General features: G+C 43.3%; 1 protein-coding gene and 1 pseudogene across 4 annotated transcripts in view; one reads left to right on the plus strand and one right to left on the minus strand.

Moving 5' to 3' along the window:
- Positions 1-19,952, plus strand: part of SLC22A23 (solute carrier family 22 member 23) — a 171,169-nt gene that overhangs the window by 65,313 nt on the left and 85,904 nt on the right. The gene's annotated exons all lie outside the window — the stretch shown is intronic.
- Positions 3,948-4,038, minus strand: LOC118606455 (annotated as a pseudogene).

The raw sequence follows: 19,952 nt of genomic DNA on the forward strand, positions 1-19,952 counted from the left end.
AAAGAGTAGTTAGGATAGTGAGGATAAGAAAAAGAATAGAACAAATTCCCATGCTTACTAAGCTCTTTTTACTCATCCTTCCATCCTCACAGTGACCCCCTCCCTCTGTCCCACTTTTACAGGAGGGCCACTCACCAGAGTTCCATGGCTAGTGATAGAAACAAGATGGAGACCAGTGTGTCTGGCTGGAGAGTCCCCACTCTTCATCATGACACTGCTTCTCATGGTGTTGCTACTAATGCTTTAAGTTTGGCTACTGTTACATCATTCCTGAGGAGTGGTCCTGAAATCCCTCACCACTGAGGTGACTTGCGCAGCCCTGTTCTGCTCTCCTGTAGTTGATCATGTCCAGCCTATGGAAGAATAGACGAAAGCTGCCCTAGTGAAAAGCCCCTGCGGGGAAAAAAACTGGTATAAAATTATAGAGCGCTGAACCTCCGCTGTGATTTATAGATGCTGTGGTGAATGGCCAGACAGACATTGCTAGGCCAGGGTTCTGTTTCTTACCTCTAAAGATTCTGTGCCTCAGTGGGGCTTTAGTTAGTCTCAGTGATAGTTTTAGGGCCCTGATGAAGGAGACATAGAAGGTGGTCTAGAGACATCAGCTATTTATTCTCTAAGGACACAAAGCATCCCAGAAATTGTGTCAGTGTCTTCACATGTAATGTATATTTGACGCATTTTTGAAGACTCAGCTCCATATAACAAAGTGTGGAAGTCATTGGTATGTTCCGCCAATCTTTCCCTTGGCAGAGGTCGGGCAGGTCCATGTGTCTAGTTCTGGCCTACTAATTGTGAGCAGAAATGACATATCCCTTCTAGTCTGGAACATTTAATTACCTATGAGACCCAACTGGCAATATTCAAATGGGTGACTGTTCTTTCACCCTGCATCCCAAGTGACAGTGATGAGCAGAGCCCTTGGCCAACCCTCAGTAGGCACATAGCGTGAACAAGAAGAAAAATTTAGTGTTTTAAGCCTCTGAAGTTGTTACAAGGTGTTACTACAGCATGGCATAGCCCATGACTAGCGCACACTCCAACAGTTTCCTGTCCTTGCAAACAGCTCGTTTGTACTATTTTTTAAAATGACTTTACACGAGTTAGGACTAGCATTAAAGAATGTTAGTATTGACTTTGGGTATGTAGAGTTTTATGGAGAGTAAATAAGTTCCAAAAATAGAGTCCAGTTCCATAGGACTTTGTACCTATTGATTGTACATATTGATAAATCTACCAAAGTACTAGTTTCATGATAATGTCAAAAAATGTTTGTTTCATTGGCAGGCCATTGTTAGAAGACTCAAACGTACATAAATACTGTTAACCGATACATCCAAATTAGTGACTCCCTTGAATAGTCTTCTTATAAATTCCTTATCATTATAGTTTGAAATAGTTCTTTTTAGGAAGACCTACTGACATCTGACCTAACTGTATTACAGATAGGTTAGTGTAGATATTGTAGTCAAAAATATCATTCCTATTTACCCAAACTAATTCCTGTCCATTTGCAACTTTCATCTAAATGTTTCCAAAACCTGCTTCATTCGTTGAGTTTGGGCAAACCACTCACCCCGCTGACCCTATAGAGTAGTTAGCACGTTCTCCGCATTTGGAGCCTGCTCCGGCCCAGAGCCTGTTAACTCTATCTTGAACAGTTATCACTTAGAGTTTCTGTGCTTTACACCCTCTCACCCCCTTACCCCTCATCATGTTCTTCATATTTTTCTCTTTCTCTTGCTTGTGCACACATGTTCATTCCCTCCCTCCCTCCTTCCCTCCTTCTTTTCCTCCCTTCCCAGTCATCAGTAATCAGAGCCCACCCCAGCTGTATAACTTCATTTTGAATCTCATAAGTTTCTGCCTTAAGTACATATTCCAGAGTTTTAGGTTTTCACCTTGTGTTCAAGGTGATATGTAGCAGGGAGAATTAGTGAGAGAAATTTAACATTGGGGAAAGGAAATAATGGCAGCATTCCAGTCCCCCCACAAGGTATATTTGCCTTTCTCTTCTACATGAGCTAAAAATTTCAAAACTAAGTAGAGACACTATCTGTCTTCCCCTCTTCTACCCCAGGGCCTGCAAGTGTAACACCTTGAATTTGCTGCATACTGTTCTCTAGCTCATTGACAATGTACCGTAGTGTGAGATATAAATTTCATCCTTGACCATGAGAAGCACACTCCGAACTTTGCCAGGGAGCATTTGGTGATTTTTAAAGCTTATAATTATCGTTTAAAAGGTGGCCCTTTCCCTCAGAGCTTATAATATAGTAAATTTTAAGACTTTTGTCAAGATGAAAGAGCATATTTGGTGGAAGTGATGCCTAAGCCCCTTTGGTAGAGAAGCGTGGTTTAAATTTCTCTCCAGTCCACACTAAGCAACTTTGTCTCACAAGCAGGCCAGGTAGAGGAAAGAATCTCAAGGGAGCTCATTAGGGGAATCAGACTTACATCATGGAAAACACAAGGCAGACAGGGGCAGGCTGGTGGGGAAGACCAGACCAGGCTGTCCTATAAAGACGGGCTTTGCTTGAACTGCAACTTTGCACCCAGAGCAGTCCATCTCATCCTTTGTGTTCAAATCTGATGCCAAGAGAGGTTAAAAGGTATACCTAAGGCCAGACAGATGATGTCTGAACCAGAGTCAGAATTTGAACCTCCTGAATAACAGTCTGATATTACTCAGACAGTGAAAGGAGATCTTAGTTGTCAGGCAATGTACATAAAGGAAAGGAAATGATGGTTTTTCAAGGGAAATTGATGCCTCTTGTTGAAGTAGCAATAACAACAACGGTCACTGTAAAAAAAAATTTGTTTAAATTTCCCTCAAGTCTTGCAGGAGTGAGCGCTAATACACGGGCTGAGGTTTTCATGTTCTTTCAGCCTTTAGTTCCTGAGACAGCTAACTACTCAGGTTCTCACTACCTCTGCCTGATGGACTTTTGGCTATGTTGACCTCTGGCCTCCCAGCACACCCACCTGACAAATGTAGGCACAGCAAGCAGGGCAAAGGATCTCAGGTCAGCTAAGCAAGAGGTACAAAGTCTCTGAGGCCTTCGGTGACACTGAATGTGAAAGGAGGACTTGAGGGCACATGGGGATTGGTTACAAGTGGGTCGGTTAAGTATGTGCTGTTGTTGCCAGTTTCCACACAAACAGATTCCGTAACAATGTCACCCAGCCCTTCACACACGTCAGACATCTTCTCGTGTGTGTCCCGGTCTGTGGTGGAACCATTCACGGGTGTTGCCTAACAGCAGTGTCCTTAGGCAAAACTGTGTGTGTCCTGCTCTTATAGTGACTACTGGGCCATGGAAGGGACTTGATGTGCTCAAGGCGGGCATAAGGCTCTGAGGCGAGGTGTAAATGCCTCTTCCCAGGGCCGCTGCCCTGGTGTCATTAGGCCCTGTTGGAGTGTGTCAGTCGTCCCCTAAGTAGTTTCCTTGCTCCAGCCTCTGCCTTTCCCAATACTACCCTCATGGTCTCTCTAGAGCATGGTGCAGATCACTTTGAAAATGCAGCTTAACAGTGTTCACTGCAGTGCACACTAAGGAGCATAGTCTTCTCAGTTATCGTATGGCTGCACTGGAGGTGACCAGCACCAAAGCCAGGAAAGAGGGTGCCTGCCATCATGCTGCCTACAGACTGGAGAGAGAAAGAAAACATCCACACTCAGTCTGTACACTGTTCAGGACCAACAGGGGCAGCTGCCCCAGCCAAGAGGTGAGGTTTGAGCAATGGAGGGCTCTTCAGTGTCGCTCCCATTTTTTTCCTTCCTGTGTTCCCTCCTCTTTACTCTCGACAACTAACCCTTGATCCATGACTTTATCTGTCCCTTCCTTCTACCTGAAATGCCATTATTCCTATGTCTACCATCTGCATTTTCAAATCCTACCATTTTCTCGTTGGATAACTCAAAAGACCCTTTCCCTTTTCTTTTTAAAAATACGGAGTGCTTCATATTGCACAAGGGCCATACTATTCTTCTCTGTATCCTTCTAATTTTAGTACATGTGCTTCCCAGGAAAGCATAAAGGGCCTTTCCTCCCCCACAGATCTTTTCATCTCCCCACCTCCCAAGCTAGTCGGCCAGTCTCACTCTAGTGAATCCTGCCCGACTTTACTTTTGCCTTTGTTATGATCAGTATCACTTCTTTCTCTAGTTGCATACAAGGTTAACATTTATCCCATTGGTTTTTGTCCAGATGACTCAACATAGTGTTTGTATAGTGAGCTGTACCTAAATACACTGAACTGTATTTAACAGACACTAAAATATTTGTAATATAAGCGAATGAATTAAGGATTGGTACAGGGTGTCTGAGAGCCGTTGGAAATTTAGGAGAAGGTAAGAAGGACATGAGCTTTGAGAGATGAGAAGTCTTCCTGTGTGAAGGAGGGCTAGAGATGGAGGTATTTAGTGGCAAAGAAACAAGAAGGCACATTCTATAGTGAAAGAGATGCATAGTGTCTTAAATGGGAGCTACATGATATGAGTAGAGGGAGGTGGGTGGAGGGGGCGGCCCGTAAGGGCTCTAACCTGGCTCAGAAAGGTTAGCTTCAGAGGAGAGCAGTGGGAGGATTCACTTTGCACTGAGATTTGGTGTTGGCCTCATTTGGCCAAGGCATAACAATGGTTAAAGGAATTGTTCAAATCAAACAGTGAAATGCAGAGAGAGGAGGCTGGGGGTCCAACCTTTGATCTGGCTTTTCACTAGTGGGTGCCAATCTGAAATGATTACACAATAAACATTTGTATTTTGAAGCCAATATTTGTCTTTACTGCTTTGCTTTCTTACTGGCATAATTGCTTAATAAAATCTGCACAACCTTTATTGCCCCAAATACATTTGTGTTTTTCCAAAGAAATATATATGGCTATAAAATATTCAAAGATGAAATTTAGAAGAGGCTTTCTAATGCCTTCTAGAAATGGAATTGAAATACACATAGCACCAAATGAACTTATTTCTGCTATTAAAATTCCTAGCATACTAACTACTTAAAAGGCAAATTCAAGTAAACGGAATAGTCATATATTTTCCTTTAAGGGCAATATTTTAATAAGAATAGAAACAATTGATAGACATTTATATCTGGATCTCTTCTTTCTGCCTCCATTAAACAAGAAGTTGATTTTTGCCAGTAGTGACCTAGTATATGTGTACAATGCAAGATAATTAACTGGAAGGGGACCAATTGCAGAATTGCTTATCCTGTCATATTTAATACCAGCCATGTGTATTCAGTACAGATATACGTGTTAGAGGCTTTAAGTCCCCTCCTTGGAGAGAGACTGTACAAGAGCAGTAAATTACATCTGCTGAAAATAGGTTATGTAGTAGGACTGAGCAGTTTATTCTCAGGACTCCCATCTTTGCCCACAGTAATAGCCTTGGCAGCCACTGGCCCGTGTTGATCCCTAGGCGATAAAGCTCACAGTAGTGCCCCACCACCGTAGTAAGTGAATTGTTTAGTTGGATGCATTGCTGTGCTGAATATGTGGAAAAGCAATTAGCTTCCTGAGGGTCAGTAGCTGATATTGTATTTCAGAACATAGAATGTGCTCAGATATAATCGTGAGAGTTAATCAGACTCCACCATAGTTGTATAAGCAATATTTTGACAAGGAGGGTGGTTTGTTTGAAGCTGGGAGTACTGAAAATAATGAATAAGGGTGGACTAAGGAACCACCAACTAAGTGATTTTCTCTTGAATTTACTTTTGATTTTTTTTTTCTTATAGCTTATTGTCATTTAAAGTCTCATTTCTTGTAGCTATTGAGATGATTTTTTTTCCTTTAAATGTATTTTTTGTGTCTTTGGATTTCTTTGTAGACTTCTTACTCCCATCAACATCACCATATTCACCCAGTTTTCTGCACTCACCCTTTGGCCATCTTTAATATCCTTGCTGCTGTTAATTACATACCAGATTCTATCAATTCTCTCTTTAGAAATGGTTCTTAAAGCCCACACCTACCAGCCTAGTTTCAAACAAAATCTATTAGAATTCAAAATGGTTAATGTGGGGAGGGGGAAATTCTGAGAGGGTCAGGTACCATCCTTCAGCTCAGAAAGGTTACATTGCCCAACTCATCTCAGTAGCAGATCTAGCACTGAAACTCCCTCTAGTCCTGGGCTCTAGCCGTATATGGTGCTAACTGACATTGTGTTAAGACTCTTGCAAATAGTTCCTCAACTCCTTGCCCTGCTCCAGCGCTCTGGCCCATCAAGCCACCACTCTGCTGTGCCCCAAGGTAAATCTTTCCAAATTATCACTTTCATCACTGTCAGTTTTTTCCTCACTACCCATTGCTTGTAACTCTAGCTTTTCATTTAAGGGTCACCATAGTTACATTTCACTCGATTTTAGCAAAGCACACCCATTATTCCAACCATTCATCTCTTTGTCCTCTCAACTTATCGTGGTCATTGTTGGGTCCACCTCTCTGCTCATATTGTTACTGCTGTGTGGAATGCCTATTTGAACTTACCTTTGAGATCCTCCTCAATGTTGTACGTTTCCTGAGATCTGTCATCACGATTCTAAACTGTGCTGGCTGCCTGCTCCTGGATGGTTATTCTCTTCTATCCATCTGCAGTTGAATGCTTACCACCATGGAGTCAACCCAAAGACACAGCTTAGAGTCTAACACAGGCATTAAAACATACACAAAAATAATTCTGATGCAGAGGAGAATGTAATAAATACTATCTTTTAAAAGATGTAGGTTAAGTTAGGCCTGTTTATACTAGTTAGGATTTGTCTCTATGTCCAGAGGGAGAAAGTATGGCATACTGGTTAAGAACTCACACTTTGAAGCCAGAGGATATGTTGCCAATAACTAGCTGTGTGGTTTGGGGCAGTACTTAACCTTATGTGCTCAACTTGCTCATCCGTGAGGATGGAGATAAAAGTGCATACCTCCCAGGGTTACTGTGAGGATTAAATTAGTTAACATGGGAAACGTAAGGAGAGTGCCTGGCACTTGTTAAGCAACAGATAGGTATTAGCTATTATTGCCTCATTGCCATCATCACCATCATCATCATCTCCATTGTCATCTCCTATATTTGACTGCAAATTTCTGAAGGACAGAAATCACAAGATTAGTATCTCCCTGAACGTGTGTCAACATTTGAATGGAACAATAGCTAATCTGATACCTGGCTTATCCCTCACATTTGCTTAAGTATCAGTAGAGTAAGCACCTCTGTCTCTCCCCGCCCCCCCTCCCCCACCGCCCAGGTCTTCCTGTGCTGGCACAGCACTATTTCAGGACAGTGTTCTAAAATGAATTGCCTGAAGATGGCTATGTTGAGAGTCCCCAAGACCACCCCCAGGATTGATGATTCACTGGAGGACTCATAGGGCTCAGCATCTCATCAACTAATTTGGCTGTGACTTATTACAACAAAAGGACACAGCAAAATCAGCAGAGGGAGGAGGCTCATGGGGCAAAGTGGGGAAACCAGGCTCTGGCTTTCCGGAGTCCTCTTCCAGTGGAGTCTCGCAAAATGCACTCATTGCCTCAGCAGTGAGTTGTGACAACATGTGTGAAATATTGTCCATCAGGAAAGTTCATTAGAGACCCAGTGCCCAGGGTTTTTCCTGGAATCTAGTCACATAGATACCCTCTGCCTAACACACACAAAACCCTACACTCCCCGATGAAAAGCAGGTGTTGAGCAGAAATTGCATTGTCTGCAAACCATGTAGGCACAGCCAGCCATTTGGGGAATAATGGGATGACTCCTGAAATCCAAATTCCCAGATGCGAGGCAAGTCTGGCCTTGAGAAGAGGCCTTTCTAAGGGGAGCAGTCTCAGGTCTGCTGTGCTGACTCCTTTCTGCACAGTGAGACAAACTGAAGTTACATGTTGAGCAAGCTTTTGTCTAATTGGAGTTTTACAGGAAAAAGACAAGTCCCATCTCTATTAGCATCTTTTAAGCACTTCATAAATATTTGGCGACAAAATAATGTGAGAGAGAGATTTGAGGCCAAAATTTTGAGAGGAAAAATAAATCAGAATTTGAAAGAGAATTCTGGCTTAAATTTTCCCATAATTTATGCATTCAAAGGCTCACATCTAACATCTGCATCATATTTTCAGTTCTTTGTGACTGAAATGCATGGCCAAGCTGAGATGTTGGACATGTCCTGAGCCCCTGTGCAGTGAGGGTGGGAGACCTAGAGAGAAGCATGAAGGCGACAGCCAAAGGGTGGTCTCTGGCCTTTGGACTGTACACCCCACATATATTTTTTTCACACAAGAAAATGAAGCTCAAGGATAAGAAGCCTTTCCTTGGCCTTGTGCCCAGCTCTGTTCATGTTACATGCTCTTGGCATCCACTTCCGTCCTTCCTTAAACTAGACAGGATTCCCTAAACAGCTGTTTAAAGGGACCTGCAAGCTTAAATGTTAGTGTGTCTTGCCACGCTTACTCTATGTTTTTACAATTCCTGTTTCCTGTTACTTCTTACTGTATTCACACCCCGCTTTGAAACAACAGAGAGACATGATTGACTGGTGTGGTGTTTCCTCTCTGACTAAGGAGAAAGTTCATTGTGCCAGACTTCTTTGACCTTGCCATTTCGTACTTTAAGGTTTATGTTTCAGCCTTCTTCCAGGTGTTCATGCCCTGAGGCAGAGCTCAGACTCTGGATAAGGTTGCCCATGTTTAAAATCCCAGCACTGACAGTTCTAGCTATTTGAATGGAAACTAGAAACTGTTCCTCAATATAGGAACAATAATAGTACCTATGTAGGTACTAAATAGTACCTATCCCAGATGTTTGTGGGCTTAAAGGAAATACTGTATTATTGGTTCTAAATTGCACCCCTACCGCATCCCTCCTCCCACACACACACACATATTAGCATTTGTGAAGTCACCACACTTCTTACAGTCAGTGCTGTGTCAGAGGTTAACTGGCAGCTTTTTCTTTCTTTGTGGTACATCCAATAATGGTGCATCTTAAAATCGATAGCATCATAGATTAGACAAAACACTATTAAAAGCACGTAGCACTTAACACAATGCCTAGCAGGAAACAAATGTTCAGGAAGGTGAGTTGTTATTGTCGTTATCTATGTCTTTGTCATCATTAAACAACATCCCTCCAGGAGGAAGATCGGCTAACATTCATGTAGTGTTTTCTCTGTTAAGTTTCTAATTCTTAGAACACACAAGACAGAGATCCTCATCCCCTTTTTACCAGTGAGGACAGCGCGGCTCAGAAAGTCTGGGCAACTTGCCTTTCTGTACACGGCTACTAAGGGCCAGACCTGAGAGTCTAGCCCAGGAGTTTATACACTATGGCCACCAGTCAAAATCAGCCAACAGCCTTTTTTATATAGTCTATGGGTTGTAAGTGGTTTTTGCATTTCTTAAGAGTTGTAAAACATCAAAAGAAGACTAATATTTTGTGACATGCGAACGTTATAAGAAATTTAAGTTTCAGTGTCCATGAGTAAAGGTGTCATAGTCTGTGGTGGCTTTTGCACTACAGTAGCAGAGTCAAGTCTTTGCAGCAGGAGCCATGTGGCCCACAACACCTAAAATATTTGCCCTTTGGAAGTTTGCCGACTCCTGGTCTAGTTTTTGGCACTCTGATATGTGTCCTTTTGAGGAAAGCGAGTATCTTGTTCACCTTTTTATCTTCCATACTTGGAAGGCACTCAATAAGTGTTTGGTAAGTCAAATTTCTATAATTGCTCTTAAGTCTAAAAAGTAAATCTCAAGTCATGCTGGTTACCATGGCACCAGATAAACAGCAAAATAAAATGATCATCTGCTCAAGGAGAGGAAAACCAGTTACAGAGCCTCTCCAAGACATTTTTTTCACATAAGTTCACATTTGTGTTGCAATATCTTTTAGGGAGTAAATAAAATAAAGCAATTCCCTAAAAACAAGGCCACATTCCCAGGAGCAGCTGAATGGGTAAATAAGTTTCAGGTAGGAGATGTTTTCAGGAAACCGAACACTTGGTTTCCTGCCTGTCAGCCCCTGAAAGGTCTGCTGTGCCACTGTAGGACCAAATGCAGATGGCAGGGGATTCAGCTGCCAGGAGACCTTTCAATAGGCGTGCGGAAAAATGAGTCCATAATGTTCTGGCTTTGAAGGCCCTGTTGGTTTCAAGAGATCAATCAAGTTATTAAAACTAAACCAGGATCAATGTTTCCTCCGCATTCAATGTTTACAAGGTAGGCAAGGGTAGGCACACTGACGGTCACTGGGGGAACTTGCTTAACTTGGAGTTTGAGCCAGTCATCAGACACATGGGCCCACTGTCAGGTGAGAGGCGCTGAGGGGAGGGGAAGCTCCACTACCTCAGACTGAAGAAGGGAGGTGGCATGGGGCACCCCAAGAGCTTCCTGTGGTTGCAGCTGTGGCAGCCTTGGACCAGCACAGCTGGCTGGTACCCTGAGCAGCCCCAACAAGTTATGGCCCTCTCTCCTTGCCCACCTGGAGATGGCTTTCTCTCAAGTTCAGGGGTCCCTCGGGAGAGAGCCCGTTCTTCACACCTGTGTGGAGAAAGCTTCATGCAAAGTCAGAACCAAGAGCCAAGGCCCCCTGCCCTTAGAAGTCAGCATGTATCCCCTCCACCCCTGTCAGACTCGAAGCTACTCAAGGACCAGCTCAAGAATCTTCAAAAGTTGTTTCAGTATTTAAATTGTTTCATTAAAGAATTTTCCTTTAAGTCATTTCCCTGAAAATTTTAATTTTATAAAAGTTTTGTGTATTCCTAGATGTGCCTAACCACCCTTAGCTTTATAAAGCAAATCAATGGAAAAATAAGTTTAGGGGAAAAAAATTCCTAAGACTTCTTTTTGAAAATGGAAGCATATATTATATTCCATAAAATGTTCAGTGGATTATACTGTAGTCCAGTCTCTAATAGTCAACCTAATAAAATGGGATCATTTTCCCTGTAATTTGCCTCTTCTCCCAAAAGAAAAGTATGATGCTTAACAAATATTAATTTTGGTTACAGTGTACTGAGCTTTTCTTCTACCTTTTTTTCTCTTGAATGTAGAAGTATACCTATATGTGAGGGAAATTTTCACAAGAAAAAAGTTACACTTAAGATATGTTTGAAACTATTTCTAGCATTGAAGCAATGTTGTTTCAACACACATACCTTAAGTATGAAGCATTTCAACAGTCTTTGAGTTAACATGCTTATACAGACTAGTCTGGGAACCCTCAAAACTGTGGCTTCTAAGTGAGACTCTAAACCTATATTTACACCATCAATTCTAAAAAGCAAGTTGCACATGAACTTTTGGAAAACATTTGTGATATGGATATTGCCTTGAACATAGCGTTAAGGGAAAATGACAGGGAGGTAATGGTGATTTTTAAAATGCTAGGGCTATAGTCCTTTTTTGTCATAGTTTTTCTTCCCCTTCCTTTTATTCTTAATTATGGACCCTGCAGGGTGGGATGTAGGATTCACTTGATTTTATCAGTTCCTGTCTGCCTGGAACATCCCATCCATCTTTAGAAGAAATAGTTGGAAGAAACTGTAGGAATTATCAGCTAAGCTAAATTATTATGGGAATATTAAGAAGAAAAAAAGTAGTTTTTAAAAAAAAATGTAAACTTCACACTTTAAGAGACAGACATAATTAGGTTAAAAATAGAACTATCTCTGGGAAAGACCATAGAATTTTAATTAGCTCATCACTCTGAGCAGTTCTGATGTGTCAGCAGGTTGGTCCCAGAGGGGATTTCAGGATTTCTGTGCTATATACACATTTTTGTTGTTGTCGTTGTTATTTGTAGGTTTAAGTAAAAATAGGAATTGGTGTGAAGCCTAAACAAGCTGCCTGTAAAGCCTACCTTCTGAACAACACATATCTCAGGAACTAGAATAGCTGTCTACCCTATTTAGAACTTCCTCTTCCGTCTGGCATTTCCGCTGGCGCTTACTCTTTTCTGATTTATATTATTCTTGTCCCCCTACCACTTCCACAGCTGATGATTCCCCATTTTATTGGAATCTTTTTGCATAATTTACTGCATTGGACGATTTGTTTTAAGTTCCCTGAAATCTTACAGTTAAATTGCCCATCCTTTACTTTTTTCAGCTTTTAATCTCTCTGACCCATTTTTTTGTTGTTGTTGAAATTTGGCCAACTTGACAGAAATGAAAGTTCTTTTTAAAGCAGTGTTTCTGAGTCTTCTGAATCTTTTTTGGGTCAGAGACACCTCTGAGAATTCCATGAAAACTATGGGTCCTTCCCCTAGAAAAATGCATATCTAACACATACACACTCATGCATGTACCAATATGCCCATGCAGTTTCACATAAAACTACAGAAAATTCATAGCTCTCTCTAAAACACATCTGTGGATCCCAGGTTGAAAATTTCATAGCCCCGGTTGAGCACAAGGGGCAAGTATCCTGGAGGGGGCCTGACTTGTGTTGCAAATGCTGGGATCATGTGGAAGATGCATTATGTGAGGGCCAGAGCAGGGAGCATATTTCCAAGATGTAGGTGCTATAAAATAGTGTGTCACATGAGCCAAAGATTCAAATTTTAGTTGAAATCCTGTATTTCCAGAAAATATTTTTTGTCCAAAAGGGTGGGAAGTAAGTAGTTATGACCCCAGAAAGCCTCTCACCTTTAATGTCCACCCTTAGTCTCCTTGACCTTGCTGTAGCCCAGTGATGGGCTCTCCACATGACAGACCTTGGGCTGCTGGTGAAGATGCAGAGAGCCAGAAGTTTCTGTATGAGGCTGAGGCAGCATAGTAGGACTTAGCATTCGAGGAAAGAGGACTTAGCCCAATGAGAAAGATATGAAGACCAATGCCTGGGTTTTGCCCTGTTCTAAGCAGAGGGAAAGGTAGGTGCTCAGTTGAATCCCAGTCAAGGTCACTGGGGATATTGGGCAGGGAGCATCTATTCTCTTTTTTTTTTTTTTTTTACCTCCTGTGACTAATCGTTAAGTGCTAACAGTCAGGAGTCCTTCAACAGAGCAGCCACTAGAAAATGTCACCTAGGATTCATTCTACACCCTTCTGCCATCACTAGCTGTGAGACTTCGGGCAACCCGACTCACCTCCCTGAGCCTCAGTTTGCTCATTTGTGAGATGGGAATACTGTTTACCTCTTGAGGCTGTTATGAGCCCATACTATAAAGCTGTGTAGTGAATGCCTGGTTCTCTGTCCACACTCCATAACCCAGATGCAGCTCAGCCCTGGCCGTGGTGGTCGTGGGCCTGCACTGCTTTCTGCAGAGCTTTCTGCAGACACTGTTGAGTCCAGGTTCTGAGGCCACAGGAGAATGGCCCTGCAGGTGGCATCAGGCCTGGCTTGCTAATGCCTGAGACGATGGCATATAGAAATAGATATTTTCGATGATGATCAAAGGACGAGTCTTTGAATACTCAGCTAACTGCACCAGGCTGACCCCTCATCCTACCTCAAAATTTTGGTGTCTGGGCTGTTTTAGAGGTTTGAATTTCTGAAACCTCTGAGAGTAGTACTCTTGCCACGAAATCAGCTATGACCTCCAAGAAGCCCAGGAAAGCCAAAAGCTCCATGGAAAAGAGCATGTCCTCTGAGCTTCACATGTACTTTCTGTAAAGATTTGAGATCAAAGATGTCTGGTGAAGGAGGGCAAAGATGTCCCATCAGGGGTTCATGGGGCTCATTAAATGACTGCCACGTTTGTGTGTAAGGAGGATCCTGCTCATCTGCTCACTACCTGAGACTTGGGATCATTCCTTGCCCTTTCCTTCTAGAGGAAATGATTGCTACAACACTGACAAAACTCAACAAAGTCTTATTTTTGAGTAGAGGATGGAATGGGGCATAGAGGCCACTTGCTTAACCTAGGTCTCACCTACCATTGCTGGTATCCCTGGTGTCCAAAGTCTGTGTGGCTTCAGTTTGGGCTGAGCTCTGATTTAGTAGTTCTCTAAGACTGATATTTTGGATGGATGTTTCACTTAGGGGGAAGATCTGAGTGAGTTTTGTGGACTTCAGCAAACATACGGATCCTCTAGAAGTATTTTTCTATGTGAGGTATCGAGTAGCAGATAACTCAGGAAGAATTAGTTTTTATATATTACCGATGTTAATGATAATAATTTATTTTTTGCATCAGGAACTGTACTGGACAGTTGACACATATTAACCCCCCAACCCCCCCCCCACACACACACACACAAACACAAAATACTGTGAGAAAATATTGAATACTGCTTAACAGATGGGAATACTGTGACTCAAAAAGTGGACCAAGGCCACACAGCCTTATTGTGGTAGAGCCGTAGTTCTTAACCATGTCTTCTTTATCACTCCGATTCCCAGGACCTTTCTGCTGTTTCTTCTGCCATTTTGTAGTGCCATAAACCTCTAACACATGCATAACTACTATGACAAGTTAAATAAATCAGAGAAAAGTTAAGTAAAAGATTAAGAAACCAACATGTCCTTTGGTTGACAAATTAAGAAGTTGTTTTAAAGGTAAAGTTTTCTGGTTTTCACTTTCCTTTTTACCTCCAATGTTCCCAGAAGAATCCAGGATAAAGATGCTTGCGTTACGGACCTGGTGACTATTTTTTTTAATGTTTTTAATTTTTCAGGGGGAAAAAAAATCCCTAAATCCATGGCCCAATACTTGTCTAATGGTAACAGAAAAAAATATTTTTAATGGGATTTTTCTGGAAAATCCATGACAGATAGTTTCCATTGTTATAGGTTTAATCTGTGTTCTTTAATATTTAATTATTTGCCAGAAACCTATGAAATAGAGAATATGTGCTCTCCACGGCAGGTGTTCCTGCTGGCTTTGCTAAGTGCTGCATCTTTAGTGCCTGAACAGTGTGAGACGCACAGTGGGGACTTAGCTAACACTTAGTGATTGACTGGGCCTGATCTAGAAGCCAGTGTTTCAGGAAGGTAGGTTTATTGAGTTTACCTGAACCAGAACGAGGAATGGAGAGTTTGTCTGTCTGTAGATGCAGCTGTTCGCAGCTGAGCCCTGCACCTTATTCCCTTACTCCTTTTATTTCTCCTTGGCTTCCAGTGCTTAGATTACTCCCAGGAACTCTGAGCACCTTTCCCTCCCTCTAGTCTCCTCCCCAGTCCACAGCCAGAGTGACCTTCCTAAACCCACAACTATCATGTCACTCTTCTGCTTCAAGTGCTTTTAGAGACCTGGAGTCCAGTCTAACCCATGCCACCCCAGACAGTGGGCTGACTTGGCACACTCCCGCCACTCCCTGGACTGCACTTCCCCCGCAAGTTCATCCTGAGTGGCAGCTCAGTCACTGGGATGAGAGGCTCCTTGGCCTGGAACAACTTCCCCTCTCCAGCTGCTCCTTAAAAGATGATCTGCATGTGCTGACCCTTGAAATTCAGCAGTGGGGTCACCTCCTGATACCCTTCCTCACCTCTGTGTTGAATGTAGATGCCATTCCTGTGACACCGCATCACACAGTGTGAGCAGGGAACCCAGCCCAGGTGTGACTTTGTCCCACAATGAGCAGGACACTGGGACAGGTGCAACCTCATCACATAGCACAAGTCTAGAACAGGAGCGGTCTCATCCCATAATGCTTTACAAGAGTTGACCCTGACTTTGTTTCTTTTTTTAAAGAGGGAAATGACTATGAGAGACCCTTACCCTATGGATCTGAAAACCTAGATTTTGGTACTGACATGAGGACTTCATTATCGATATAACTTAGGGCACTTCAAAGAGCTAATCTTCATCTTTTTAAATTATAAAATGAGAATTGTGCCTATTTTGTTATCCAATCACTGTAGGAATCAAATGTACTCATGCAGAATGGTTTTTCTAAGCTAAAGAACCCTAGGCAGGTGTTTAGTATATCACCACTGGGACATTTTTCCATTCATTTCAAAGCAAGATAACATTTGTGTGCAAATTGGACAATGAGCTTGTTCTTCTTCATATGTACTTTACCTTTGTCCCATCCAAAGAGGCTCATGGAAGTGCCCCAGGAGTGGCATGATTCAGTTAGATGCAAGGATGTCGGGCCAGGCTGGGTCCTCTGATGCCTGGGCCCACAGGCCGGCCCACATAAAGTCAGCACCCATCTGAGCCACCAGCTAGACTAGACATAAATCTGTGGCTTAAAGTCTAAGAATGTTCTTTGACTGTGTCTGCTAGGGGTCAGCTGGTTCCTGGCTCTGCCCCATGTCCCTATATCCTCTCAGAAATGTAAAGCTAGTGCCCCTGACTGGTCAGGACTCAATGGGCAGAGTCAGTGAAGTAATTCCTGAAGGAAGTCGAGCAGAGGCCAAGACCAGGGGCTCCTACCACTGCCCCTGGAAAAGCTCCCTTCTTTCTCCCTGGGGTGTGGTGGTGGTTGAAGCAAGGAAAAGCCAGTCGCAGTGCTATGGTTATCCTTTCTGGAGTGCCACTGGAAAGCAGGCAGGCCCCTCAGTGCTGGGTGTGCCAAGTCCTAGTCAGGGCGTGGCTGCTGGGCACCCACACTGGACCCAGGCCTGGCTGCTGGCAGCCACCTGCCTCTTCAAGGTGACCCCTGACATGCAGGCAGTGAGTGGGGGTTGAGCCCAAATTCCTTCCTATGCCTTCCCCCTAACCCCTCCCCTTCTGTCCCTTCCTCCCTCCCAGCCTCTCTTCTGCTTGTGCCTGGAGCTATCACAGTTCCCTGAGGAAGAAGGCTGCTGAAGCTGCAACATCCCAGTTGGGCTGCGTCTTATATCCTGTTTTGGCTGGTGGCCTAGCCCCTGGGACAGAGCCCCACAGGCCCCTCCCTGCCAGCCATCGGCCCTGATGTTACATGGGCTGAGCTCTCTGAGCTTCTCCCTGCTCCTGTGCTCAGTGAGGGCAAGTGAGCCAAGGCTGCGGGAAACAAAAACTGACTGGTGGAAGGGAGATGCGACTACTTGTGTTTTTTGTTTTGTTTTGTTTTGAAACAACAAGAACTTAAGTCGCAGGGAAAAATGCCACTGCCTAAGTGTGCTGCACCTCACATCCTCAGCCAAGGGGAAAGCCCATTTCTGATGCCCATCAGGAGTTATGGGCAGTGGGCTGTGTTGTGGGTCCCAGGGGTAGCAGTGAAGGGCCCTGGATAGACTTTCTCAGGGCAGGTGATGTGAAGCCATGGTGGGCATGGATCCAACCAACTGCTGCCAACATGGTGGGAAGTGGGGTGAGCTGAATGCTAACAGAATGGGAAACTGTTCCCAGCTGAGTGCTGGGCCAGTCAAGTGAGAATACGCATCAAAACTCAGTTCCTTAGCCTCTGAGCAGTTTGTTGTTGAAAGGCTGTTCACTGGCTGAGGCTATTTAATATTTCGTTCACACATGCACATGGAAACTAAAAGGCTGGCCTGTGGCAGAAGCTGGCAGGGAACTTTCCCCTTTCCACTCTTTCCCATTCCGTTCCTGAGCAATGGGGAGATAGAGACCAGGTTCATCACTGAAGGAATGGGAATCTCCACTTGGCCCAGAGTCTGGTCCTGTACTCCCTTCCTGAAAAGATGGATCTGGTGGCTTTGTTGGGTTCATGAAGTCTGGCCCCATGAGCGATCCCAGAAGAAACATGGCTGTTGCCTGTTTAACAGCTGTTCGGGTCAGGAATTTAAGTATACTTTAAGATGATAACTTGTTGTTGTTGTTATTGTTAGAGGTTCACAGGACCTTTAATTTACTGATATGCACATGAATCTCTGAAAAAGGCATATGGAATCTTTTCTCCATGTTTCTCTTGTGTCTGTGTAACAGCACGAGACTGCGATATTTAGACGTGGGGTATTTCTGGATCTGACTGTATTCAGGGTAGTGACTGTGTCTTTATGCTCTTGGCTGTTAGCGTAGGGCTTGGCTCATATGTCATACTTCATTAATGTTGTTTATTGCACAAATGCCTTTTGTTATCTTTCAAGATGGCATTGTGCTTCATATTGCCCCCAAAATGTGACTGAACAGAAAGAGTACTGGAAACAAATCTGTGGAGGGTTTTTCAGGGATCACGCAGGGCTTGCTGTTGCCAAAACTGTGCTCTATAGAAAGGGAGTGAAGTGTGGTCGATGTGGAGGGATCTCTCCAGACCATTGCCCCAGCCTTTCATCCTCTATGAAACTGGGGATGGAAGCAGAAGTCTAGAGACCCAAACCCCAGAGTTTTGGAAATGGAACTGATGACAGGCACGGTCACCACCTCTTGGGACCTTGGCCTTTGTGATCTTGCATGTCTCGTGAACTTCAGACACCTCCATCACTATGACATGCTGGTTCTTATGAGGCCATTATGATGCTCTTTGATGGGACTCAAGGTGCTTAGAGTTATGAGAGAGAAGGACAGGATGTGGGAGAAAATGGATTAAATAGTCATTGCCACAGATTTAATTCATCTAACTTCTTAAAAAGGTAGATGATGTAGGAATCATCAAGCTCCTTGAAAAGTGAGGACTTGGGGACCCAGCATGCCCTGTCTTGAAGTGCCATTTGGTTAGGTTTTTGGTAGAAGGGTGGTACAAACAGTATGTTTGGTGAGATGTGGCCTCCTTGGCAGGGAAGCCCTGATTTAAATCATAGTTTGGTCAGGTCATAAGTCATTTGAGCAATTTAACCTGAGGCAGGCATAAAATGCATAGAAATAGAAAATATATGAACTATGAAAATATAAAACATGGATGCTCTCTGTGGCCTGGACGTAGGGTTCCTCCAGCCTTGCACTGCTGTGCTGTTGTATGAACCCTGCTCTCTTACTGACCCCCGTGTTTCCTCCAGCTCACAGAGCCCCCCTTACCCCCACCCCAGGGGAGTCTCCTTCAGGTTGGTACAGGCAGGACACTCACATCATCAGAGGTCTATATTGGAGGGCATCTACCTTCGTGGGGGTTGTCTGCACCTCCTGCCTCCATCATGGAGGGCTCAGCTCATGGTCCTCTTTGCTTCCTAAGTAACGAGGATGTTGTCTATGGCTTAGACAAACAATTACACAGAAGTAGGTGGAAACATAGAGGCACGTGGAATGAGATTGTCAGGGTTGACCTCGGGCAAGAGAAAAGGCCCTGAAACATCCTCCCCCAGCTACTGAGCTGCTGCCTGAAATCTGACTGTAGAATGTAATTCTCTATTTTAAGCCACAGAGGAGACTTGACCCCTAAGAGTGGTAACATAACAAGCTCTATGAATCACTCTCACCTCTGACTGAGTGACTGGGTTTATCTGATTCTTCTGAAGAGACAAGGGACCGTGTGAGGATCCTTTTGTGGATAGGATGGGGTAGTCACAGACTGGGTCCAGAGCCCCCAAAGGCAAATAGGTTTCCTTACTTGTTGGGGTTGGTTTGTTTGTTTGGATGGATAGGGATTTTTTTTTTATTGTGGTAAAATACACATACATTTTACCATTTTAACCATTTTTAGGTATACAAATTGAGGCATTAAGGACGTTCACATTGTTGTACTACCATTCATTCATCTCCAGAAACTTTTTATCTTGCAAAACTGAAACTCTATACTCATTAAACTATAACTTCTCATTCTCCCTCCTGACAGGCCCTGGCCACCACTTCGTGTCTCAATGAATTCGACTACGCTGGGTATTTCATATAAATGGAATTCTACAATATTTGACCCTTTGTGGCTGGCTTATTTCACTGACTATAATGTCTTCAAGGTTTCTCCTGTAGCATATGTCAGAATTTCACTCCTTTTTGAGGCTGAATAATATTTCATTGTATGTATTACCATATTTTGTTTATCCATTCATCTATCAATGGACACTTGGATTATTGCAACCTTTTGACTATTGTAAATAATGCGGCTAGGAACATGAGTGTACAAATATCTTTTGAGTATCTGCTTTCAGTTATTTTGGCTATATACCCAGAAGTGGGATTTCTGGATCGTATGGTAATTCTATGTTTACCTTTTTGAGGAATCACATGTTATTTTCCACAGTGGCTGCTCCACAA

This window comes from Rousettus aegyptiacus, unplaced genomic scaffold (genome assembly GCF_014176215.1).
Source record: "Rousettus aegyptiacus isolate mRouAeg1 unplaced genomic scaffold, mRouAeg1.p scaffold_m13_p_1, whole genome shotgun sequence".
Taxonomy (NCBI): Eukaryota; Metazoa; Chordata; class Mammalia; order Chiroptera; family Pteropodidae; genus Rousettus; species Rousettus aegyptiacus.